The sequence below is a fragment of the Eptatretus burgeri genome, chromosome 2 (genome assembly GCF_056783735.1).
Source record: "Eptatretus burgeri isolate ZD-2024b chromosome 2, Ebu_testis_v1, whole genome shotgun sequence".
Lineage (NCBI taxonomy): Eukaryota > Metazoa > Chordata > Myxini > Myxiniformes > Myxinidae > Eptatretus > Eptatretus burgeri.
In genome coordinates, this window is record NC_140962.1 from 121,114,877 (window position 1) to 121,127,192 (window position 12,316).

Consider the following 12,316-nt stretch of genomic DNA (forward strand, 5'->3'; position numbering starts at 1 on the left):
ATATATATGTATATATATATATATATATATATATATATATATATATATATATGTATATATATATATATATATATGTATATATATATATATATATATATATATATATATATATATATATATATATATATATGTATATATATATATATATATATATATATATATATATATATATATATATATATATATATATATATATATATATGTATATATATATGTATATATATATATATGTATATATATATATATATATATATATATATATATATATATATATATATATATATATATATATATATATATATATATATATATATATATATATATATATATATATATCTACACACACACACACACACACACACACACACACACACACACACACACACACATACACACACATATACATATATATATACACACACACACACACACACACACACACACATACATATATTCTCACACACACACACATACATATATTCACACACACACACACACATACATATATTCACACACACACACACACACACACACACACACACACACACACACACACACACACACACACACACACACACACACACACACACACACACACGTCTCACCATTGGTTTAATTCATTCGAGATCAGAGGCCGTGATAAGACTTCGTACCAGTCATTATAAATGTTTTTCAATTCTCTTCTAAAATCATTGACCTCTTCAATAAGAGCATTCATTTGATGCACCTCATCGTGATATGTAAACTCCACTTCTTCCAAGGACCTGCCAGGAAAAAATATATATTTTCGCATTATCACGATTTAATTTATAATCAATTGCTTCATCGTTCAAAGAGGAAACCATACACAAACTTACCAACTTTGTAGTAAGCTGTTATCTTCATCAGAAGAGAGTGAGTCCATGTCTCAGTTTTTTTTTACCATTGGTACAAGATGGCAAAAAGATCAGAGGCCGTGATAAGACGTCGTGTCAGTCATTAAAAATGTTTTTCAATTCTCTTCTAAGATGATTGACCTCTTCAATAAGAGCATTAATTTCATGCACCTCGTCGTGATATGTAAACTGCTCTTCTTCCAAGGACCTGCTAAGAAAAAAAAAATATCAGAATTATCACGATTTAATTTATAATCAATTGCTTCATCGTTCAAAGAGGAACCTATACACAGGCTTACCAACTTTGTGTTGAGCTGTTTTGTTCGCGGAAGAAAGATCGCTCATGTCTCAGTTGTAAAAATGAAAATCCCGTCTGGTAGAAACTTTGTCTGGCGAATCACTTTTCAGGCAACGATGAGGAGATTGCTTAATCATTGGGTGTGGCCACAGGAAATGACGCTTCGGGCAAAACAGCTTGGAAAATAACTGGGCGATATATTCTCAAATTGTATGAATCATTTTTAAAACATACTTAAAATGCCCTAAAATGATTTTGATTAAACATGTTTCAAAGCCTGTTCGTGTTCTGAGATAAAATAGAAACACGAGGCCTTGTCTCAGAGAATAGTTCCTATTTTTTCACAGCATGACTGTCCAAAAACACTTCCTCATTCACACAGCACGACCGTGTCAAAAAAAACACTTCCTCATTTTCATGACACGAACTGAAAACATTTGAAACAAAACTTTTTTTATGGCGTGGTTTATGTACAAAAATGATTTGCAACTCGGGCGGTGGCCAGATGAGATCATTAAGAGAAGTTTATCATTTCGTAATGGCACAAAAGGGGTATCTTAAAAAATATAAAGATTCAAATGTTTTGTTTTTCAATATTTTAGATGGGGATTATTGTGCAAAGAAAATTAAACTATTGAAGGAATTTGAGAATGAACAAATCTTTATAGGTTCAATGAGTGAGCTAAACAATATGCATCGGTTATTTGATAAAGAGTGTCCTGAGGGTTAGACGTTTCAGATATTTCTTTCGAATCACCTTTAACAAATCACATTACCACTTTAGTACTTGAACAAATCTTTATCTTATTGCATGGATTATTTGAAAAAAAAGTGTCCCCAGGTTAAAAGGGGAGACAAATAAATATACCTTGGGATAAAAAGGGGGTTCATTTTTAGGGAAAAAAAAATATGAATCGCTGAAAATCCCCCATTCATTTACATGGGGAAAAGTGAGCCAGAACCAGTATATTCACCCTACTCACATGTTTTCTTTACATGTGAAAGAGTAAATACACATGCATGTTTTCAGCACATGTGAAAGATTAAATACAAACATGTTTTCAGCACATGTGAAAGATTAAATACACATGCATGTTTTCAGCACACGTGAAAGATTAAATACTCACATGTTTTCAGCACATGTGATAGATTAATTACAGACGCATGTTTTCAGCACATGTGATAGATTAAATACACACGCATGTTTTCAGCATATGTGAAAGATTAAATACACACGCATGTTTTCAGCATATGTGAAAGATTAAATACACACGCATGTTTTCAGCACATGTGAAAGATTAAATACACATGCATGTTTTCAGCACATGTGAAAGATTAAATACACGCATGTTTTCAGCACATGTGAAAGATTAAATACACATGCATGTTTTCAGCACATGTGAAAGATTAAATACACACGTTTTCAGCACATGTGAAAGATAAAATATACATGCATGTTTTCAGCACATGGGAAAGATGAAATACACATGCATGTTTTCAGCACATGGGAAAGATGAAATACACATGCATGTTTTCAGCATATGTGAAGGATTAAAGACACACGCATGTTTCCAGCACATGTGAATGATTAAATACACACACGTTTCCAGCATATGTGAGATTAAATACACGCATGTTTTCAGCACATGTGAAAGATTAAATACTCATGCATATTTTCAGCACATGTGAAAGATTAAATACAGACGTATGTTTTCAGCACATGTGAAAGATTAAATACAAACATGTTTTCAGCAGATTTGAAAGATTATACACATGCATGTTTTCCACACATGTGAAAGATTAAATGCACATGCCTGTTTTCAGCACATATGAAAGAATAAATACACACCTGTTTTAAGCACATGTGAAAGATTAAATACACACACCTGTTTTCAGCACATGTGAAAGACGAAATACACGAATCTTTTCAGCATATGTGAAAGATGAAATACACATGCATGTTTTCAGCACATATGAAAGATTAAATACACATGCATGTTTTCAGCACATTTGAAAGATTATACACATGCATTTTTTCAGCACAGGTGAAAGATTAAATACACATGCATGTTTTCAGCATATGTGAAAGATTAAATACAGACGTATGTTTTCAGCACATGTGAAAGATTAAAAACACGCATGTTTTCAGCATATTTGAAAGATTATACACATGCATGTTTTCAGCACATATGAAAGAATAAATACACACACCTGTTTTCAGCACATGTGAAAGATTAAATACACACACCTGTTTTCAGCACAGGTGAAAGATTAAATACACATGCATGTTTTCAGCATATGTGAAAGATTAAATTCACATGCATGTTTTCAGCATATGTGAAAGATTAATTACATATGCATGTTTTCAGCATATGTGAGATTAAATTCACACGCATGTTTTCAGCATATGTGAAAGATTAAATTCACACGCATGTTTTCAGCATATGTGAAAGATTAATTACATATGCATGTTTTCAGCCCATGTGAGAGATTAAATACACAAGCATATTTTCAGCATATGTGAAAGATTAAATACACACATGTTTGCAGCACATGTGAAAGACTAAATACACAAGCATGTTTTCAGCACATGTGATAGATTAAATACACAAGCATATTTTCAGCACATGTGAAAGATTAAATACACACACGTTTTCAGCACATGTGAAAGATTAAATACACACGCATGTTTTCAGCACGTGAAAGATTAAATACACACGCATGTTTTCAGCACGTGAAAGATTAAATACACACGCATGTTTTCAGCACATATGAAATAGTAAATACACACGCATGTTTTCAGCACATGTGAAAGATTAAATACACAAGCCTGTTTTCAGCACATATGAAAGATGAAATACACATGCATGTTTTCAGCACATATGAAAGATTAAATACACATACATGTTTTCAGCACATATGAAAGTTAAATACACATGCATGATTTCAGCACATATGAAAGATTAAATACACGCATGTTTTCAGCACATATGAAAGATGAAATACACATGCATGTTTTCAGCACATGTGAAAGATTAAATACACACGCATGTTTTCAGCACATGTGAAAGATTAAACACGCATGTTTTCAGCATATTTGAAAGATGAAACATGCATGTTTTCAGCACATGTGAAGGATTAAATACACACGCATGTTTTCAGCACATGTGAAAGATTAAATGCACGCACATGTTTTAAGCACATGTGAAAGATTAAATAAATGCATGTTTTCAGCACATGTGAAGGATTAAATACACACGCATGTTTTCAGCACATGTGAAAGATTAAATGCACACATGTTTTCAGCATATGTGAAGGATTGAATGCACATGCATGTTTTCAGCACAAGTGAAAGATTAAATGCACACATGTTTTCAGCACATGTGAAGGATTGAATACACATGCATGTTTTCAGCACATGTGAAAGATTAAATGCACACATATTTTCAGCATATGTGAAGGATTGAATACACATGCATGTTTTCAGCACATGTGAAGGATTAAATACACATGCATGTTTTCAGCACATGTGAAAGATTAAACGCACACACGTTTTCAGCATTTATGAAGGATTAAATACACATTCATGTTTTCAGCACATGTTAAGGATTAAATGCACACACATGTTTACACATCCGCACGCATGTTTTCAGCACATGTGAAAGATTAAATGCACACGCATGTTTTCAGCACATGTGAAAGATTAAATACACACGCATGTTTTCAGCATATGTGAAGGATTACGTGTCAATACCTTATTATAATCCATCCATAACTTTTTGAAATATCCTGCTCATGGACAGACGGATAAAGAAAGAGACACTGATGAAAACATCACCTCCGTCCACCTTCGGTGGTGGAGGTGCGGTGATAATAAGATGAATTGGACTAAATGCATCATTGAGAAAGTTTTCATCATTCTCGTTTATGTACCACAAATGAGACCGACATATCCATGTATGCATGTGCAGTATGTTTGTGTGTATTGTTCTTCTGCTCATGTCTAAAGTTTGATTCTTGAACAAAGTTCTGGACTTGCAAAGGTACTGGAGATGAGGGTTTTGGTGAGCCTGCACTTGTTGACTTAGAACTATTCGGTCTCGGTGTTATCTTGTTCCAGACAACAAGACAACACTTCGAGGTTCCGAGTTGCTTCATACGAACAGGTGTAGCCTTCTCTGATCTGAGAAATCGCCTTAATCAGTTTTTGATAACTGTTCCCGAATAATTGGTTGAATCAAAATCGTTATCCCAAAAAAGTCTGAAATTTCATATACTGTCTCTGATCTGCAACCTTATATGAGTGAAGGATTAAATTTATGACGTCATTGCTCAACTGTTCTAGTGGCCATATTGGATTGAAAATAAAAATGTTAAAAATAACTTCCTCTCTAGAACCACTTCAGAGATTGATATGAAACTTCATACATATGATCGAATAGCCATGGAGAATATATTGTTTGAATTTTTTTCATGTGCACCTTCAATGATGCAATTTAGCCTTAAAGTTCACAAAAGTGGTTGTGAGATATCCTAATAATCAATCAATCAAGCTATGGAAATTGGCAATGTGTGTGACATAATAGGGTGCATGGATGATATGGGTATGTGGCCATAATAGTTGCGTGCTTAGTTAACGATGACATTTTTGTTCAGAATGAGCGTGTGAGCAGAGACTGCATTCTTCCGAGTGCCGCTCTCATTTATTTTGTTTTTCTTCGGTGTATATTTCCAACAAGAAATTACAGTTGTGCCTCTCTACTCCACAGGCTGTATCGGCACCCTTCAGTCCTAATGAAACAGACCTACAGTCTCCACGAGCAAGCACTACAATAGCACCATGAGCTCAGTTAGTCAAATCGACTGGGACTCTGGACAATTTCATTGCCGGTTTGGAAGATTCATGATGCATGCTTGAACTGTGGACTTTAAGACGAGGCCTTATCGCACTGAATTTCTTCATGCGATAGCTAATTTATTTTGTCATTACACCATATGGCCACAAGGTTGAAGTATTGTGCTTGAATACAGCTTATTATAATGATCGCAACGGCTAATCCTCGTGATCACCATTTCCCAAGCGTAGGACTAGCATTACATTCTGGTGTAATAACGTGTTTATGGTCTGTGAGAAAATGCGCTAATACGTTTACAGTTTTATACCTTGGTAAACAAAATGACAGTTACATTGTTGTGGAAGCTTGTATTAAGATTAGGCACATGTAATGAGATGGAGAAGGTTCTAAATGTGAAAGAAAAAGGCCTTAAGTTATTTGAGAAAAGCAAATGAGATGACTGGCTAAGGCTTGTTCTGTGTTACCTTGCCTTCTCACGGAGTCTTTGGTTTTGTAACAAACACCGAATCGGAAACGGTTGTGCCTTATTCAATCTCAAAAAGGAAAATAAACTTATATTTATACTACTTCACATTAATGTCCCTTTTTAAGAAGCGTTATGATTTCTTTCATCATTGTTTTTCTTTTTCTTCCTTTTTTCCTTGGTTGCACATTATTCTGTATGGGTTCAGTTCAGACACAGGTCCACGTTTCAGTATGTGAGCAAAGTTGGGATGCTGGGATAGGGAGCTTTGAAAGAAGCCACTAATGCCACTAAAGAAGCCATCAAAAGCTGTTTGCACTTTGGTTCACAGCACTGAAGCTTGGCACCCCATCATTTAACAGGAGAGAGTGGGTAAGCAATGGCAATAACTTCCAAACCCCCTATGAGTTAAGTTTCTGAGGTGGCCTGAGCCTCAAAGTTTATTAATTGTTTCTATCAAGATTAACCAATATACAAACAAGCCAGTAGGCGACGAGGGATTCGCTCGGATCGAAGTGCTGGAAAATATGCTTTTCATTCTGACCAATCCACCGACGAAGATTCATTGCCAAGACCTATTGGTTCACATACAATTGTTCCTCTGCCTGGCAAGATTTTTCCTATTGCGTATTTTGCCAACTGGCACTCCTCATAAGAAATGACGGTAAATAGACACCCTGTTTTTGAAGGACTAACATTTGAAAAATAATCCGTTTGCTGGTTTGTGCTGTGGAGCCTCGCGTTGCAGACAGACAGACAGACAGACACACACACACACACACACACACACACACACACACACACACACACACACACACACACACACGGAAAACCCGATAAACTTCTCTCAATGCTCTTGTTTGACCACACCTCCTGAGCCACACAATATTTTTCATAAGCCATGCCCACTTTCCTATGCCACTCCCACTTTCCTATGCCACTCCCACTTTCCTCTGCCACTCCCACTTTATCAACCATGTCCACTTTCCCTAAGCTCCGCCCACTTTCCTCAGCCCCTCATAAAAAATGAAGGTAAATAGACACCCGATTTTTGAAGGACTACCATTTGAAAAATAAAACCTCAATCAAAAATCGGCTCAAGCAAAATTTTCTAAATATCTCGAAGTGTTTAATTCTGAAGTCTCGTTTCTCTACATTCAAAACTGAAGGACAAGTATTGAAAATACTGTACACGGTTTTTCGTCCGCTGCACAGCAACGGGTGGTTGCTCGGCAACGAAATTCAAACGCGCACACTCCCAGCACATATTGCACATGTTGGCAAAGTTTCATCGAAATCGGTTCGCTGGTTCGTGCTGTGGAGCCTCGCGTTGCACACACACACACACACACACACACACACACACACACACACACACACACACACACACACACACACACACACACACACACACACACACACACACACACACGGAAAACCCGACAACAAGGGATATCTAACATATATAGCGAATCCAATTCTCTGTTGTGAAGTTAATCCTCATATGCATCCATAAATTGATACAGTGCAATACAGCACTAGATTGCCATGACAGTGGTCAGAGCAAGTCTTGAAAGCATCCATTATCGACTTTGGACAACATTGTTCACCATTTCAGCCATAATTTGTACCCTCTGTTTTATTTATTTGCAATCCTTTCATCGAGTTTGTACATACAGTATATTACACTCAGGATCTGGATATCAAAATCAACACAGTGTTTGAGATTAAAAGAAGGTGACCCAAATAATAGTTTGGTGTAGAAATTGGTCTGGTTTGCTGAAACATTTTCGACCCATTAGCCATGGTGGAGATATTGTTAGCTGAAGTATTACTGCAGATTGGATAGACTTTCTAAAGGGCAGGAGGGGTTTATGTGGATCCCAGGGGTATTTCAGCACTTTTTTATTTTTATATAACAATTATATTTTTCATTTCAATTTATGCTATCAATTATTGGAAATTGATAGCCCAGACTAAAATGAGAAAGGTAAGAGTTAGAACATGTAAAAAAGAGCCCGTTGTTTTCGTAATCTTGCTGTACGGAGTTAAAGGCTATCCCATATTTATGTTAAACTAAAATGGCTGCCAGTCTACCAGTCGGCCTTTGTTGATCAGATCGCAAAATAAAGTGAGATGCATGTGTATGTCATCATGTACTGTGCTTGTGCCAAGTTGGAACAAAATTGGACCATGCATGTCTGAGAAATAGTTGGGGACATTTGAATAACAAACCGGCCACCAGTCAGACATCTTGGATCTGATCTTGAAAAAAAATAATTATGTGCATATGGAAGTCATCATTCATTATCAGGGTGCCAAGTCTGAACACCATTGGTAAACGCATGTCCCAAAAATGGTTGAAGACGTGTTCATCGGGTTTTTAAAAACTAAAATGGCCACCAGTCGGCCATCTTGGATCAGATCTTGGCAAAAAACAAACAAGACGTGCTTATGTAAATCATCATTCGTTTTCTGTGTGCCAAGTTTGAACAATATCTGTGAATGCTTGTCCGAGAAATGGTTGAGGACGTGTTCAACATCAGGTTCTTTTTACAACTTTAAATGGCCGCCACCAATCGGCCATCTTTGATCGCATCATCAAACAAAATTACGTGCTTATGTGTACCATCATCTGTTGTATTTGTGCCAAGTACAAATGAAATTGGTCCGTACAGAAATAAAATTCGAGATATTGTTGCGGACGCACGCACGGACACGAAAATCGAGACCAAATCCATAAGACCCAATTTCGGACTATGTCCAAAGGGGGCTAAAAATCATTCGATGCTGAAATTGAGTTAAATTATATTGTATACTCTCGGTAAGTTACACAGTAAGTGACAACGCTCGTCACTGCATTCTGGCTAAAGCCAATGTCGTGGTCAACAATTTTCATGTGATGTGATTTTCATCTCTGACTACTCATTATGTGAATGACAAGTTTACTAATAGTGAAGGGGTGAAAGCATGCTTCAACTTGGTGTATCTGCCTCGATGATTTCTTTGCAGATGGCATCAAAACAGTATCATATCGATGGAACAAGTCAAGGAAAGGAATGCTTTTTAAATAAATAAATAAACATAAGACAGGACTATTACTAAATTTGGGGGTGAGGTTGATTGAGAAAACAAGTGGAATAATAAGTAGTTTCTTCTTCTTCTTCTTCTTCTTTTGGCCGCTCCGATTAGGGGTCGCCACAGCGGATCATCCATCTCCGTTTCGCTCTGTCCTCCACATCTTCCATTGTCACTCCAACCACCCGCATATCCGCCCTCACCACATCCATATACCTCCTCTTTGGTCTTCCTCTTCTCCTCCTACTTGGTAGCTCGATCCTCAGCATCCTTCTCCCGATATACCCCGCATCTCTCCTGTACACATGTCCAAACCATCTCAATCTCGCCTCTATCACTTTGTCTCCAAACCGTCTGACCTGCGGTGTCCCTCTAATATACTCATTTCTAATTCTGTCCATCCTTGTTACTCCCAACGAGAATCGCAGCATCTTTAACTCTGCCACCTCCAGCTCCGCTTCCTGTCTTTTTGTTAGTGCCACCGCCTCCAAACCATACAACATAGCTGGTATCACGACCGTCTTGTAAGTTTCCCTTTCACTCTTGCAGCTACCCTTCTGTCACAAATCACTCCTGAAACTCTTCTCCACCCACTCCATCCTGCCTGCACTCTCTTTTTAACTTCTCTCCCACACTCTCCGTTACTTTGGACAGTTGATCCCAAGTATTTAAACCCATCCACCTTCCCCACCTCAACTCCTTACAACTGCACCATACCACCACCCTCCCTCTCATTTACACACATGTACTCCGTCTTACTCCGACTGACTATCATTCCCCTTCTCTCCAGTGCGTACCTCCGCCTCTCGAGGCTCGCCTCAGCCTGCTCCCTACTCTCACTACAGATCATGATGTCATCCGCAAACATCATAGTCCATGGGGACTCCAGTCTGATCTCGTCCGTCAACCTGTCCATCACCATTGCAAACAGGAAAGGGCTCAGAGTTGATCCTTGGTGCAATCCCACCTCTACCTTAAACCGGTCCGTCATTCCTACCGCACACCTAACCGCTGTCACACTGTCCTCATACATATTCTGCACCATCCTCACATACTTCTCTACCACTCCGGACTTCCTCATACAATACCACAACTTCATGATGTGGCTTAACAACTTTATACCTCTGTAATTTCCACAGCTCTGCACATCACACTTATTCTTGAAAATCGGAACCAGTACACTTAATCTCCACTCTTCCGGCATCCTCTCACTTTCCAAGACTTTATTAAACAATCTGGTTAAAAACTCCACTGCCATCTCTCCTAAGCACTTCTATGCCTCCACTGGTATGTCATCTGGGCCAACCGCCTTTCCACTTTTCATCCTCTTCATAGCAGTCCTCACTTCATCCTTACTGATCCACTATATATATATATATATATATATATATATATATATATATATATATATATATATATATATATATATATATATATATATATATATATATATATATATATATATATATATATATATATATCTCTCTCTCATTTTCTTCATTCATCAGCTCCTCAAAGTACTCCATCCACCTTCTCAACACACTCTCCCCGCTTGTCATCACATTTCCATCTGCATCCTTTATCACCCTAACATGCAGCACATCCTTCCCAGCTCGGTCCCTCTGTCTGGCCAATCGGTACAAATCCTTTTCCCCTTCCTTTGTATCCAACTTCTCATACAGCTCGCCATATGCCTTTTCCTTAGCCTTCGCCATCTCTCTCTTCGCTTTGCGCCACCACTCCTTGTACTCCTGTCTACTTTCTTCATCTCTCTGGCTATCCCAATTCTTTTTCACCAACCTCTTCTTCCTTATACTTTCCTGTACTTCCTCGTTCCACCACCAAGTCTCCTTATCTTCCTTCCTCTGTCCAGATGTCACACCAAGTATCTTCCGAGCTATCTCCCTCACCACTTCTGCAGTAGTTGCCCAATCGTCCTACACCTCTTTACCACCATCCAACACCTGTCTCACCTCCTCCCTGAATTTCACGCAACAGTCTTCCTCCTTCAGCTTCCACCATCTGGTCCTTGGATAAGCCCTCACTCTCTTCCTCAACCCCACCTCCAAAATCATGCTACAGACCACCATCCGATGCTGTCGAGCTACACTCTCCCCTGCCACCACCTTACAGTCTCTAATCTCTTTCAGGTTACATCTACTGCTTAAGATGTAGTCCACCTGTGTGCACTTTCCTCCACTCTTGTACGTCACCCTGTGTTATTCCTTCTTCTTGAAATACATATTTACCACCACCATTTCCATTCTTTTTGCAAAATCTACCACCATCTCCCCTTCCACATTCCTCTCGTTGACACCATACCTACCAATCACCTCCTCATCCTCTTTATTCCCTTCCCCAACATGCCCATTGAAATCTGCTCCAATCACCACTCTTCATCCTTGGATACACTCTCCACCACTTCATCTAACTCACTCCAAAAAGCTTCTTTCTCCTCCATCTCATACCCCACTTGCGGGGCAGATGCACTGATGACATTCATCATCACCCCTTCAATTTCCAACTTCACACTCATCACTCGGTCAGACACTCTCCTCACCTCCAATACCCTCTTGACATAATCTTCCTTCTGGATTACCCCGACACCATTTCTCCTCCCATCCACACTATGGTAGAACAGTTTGAAACCACCTCCGATGCTCCTAGCCTTACTCCCCATCCACTTGGTCTCTTGTACACACAGTATGTCCACCTTTCTTCTCTCCATCATATCAACCAACTCTCG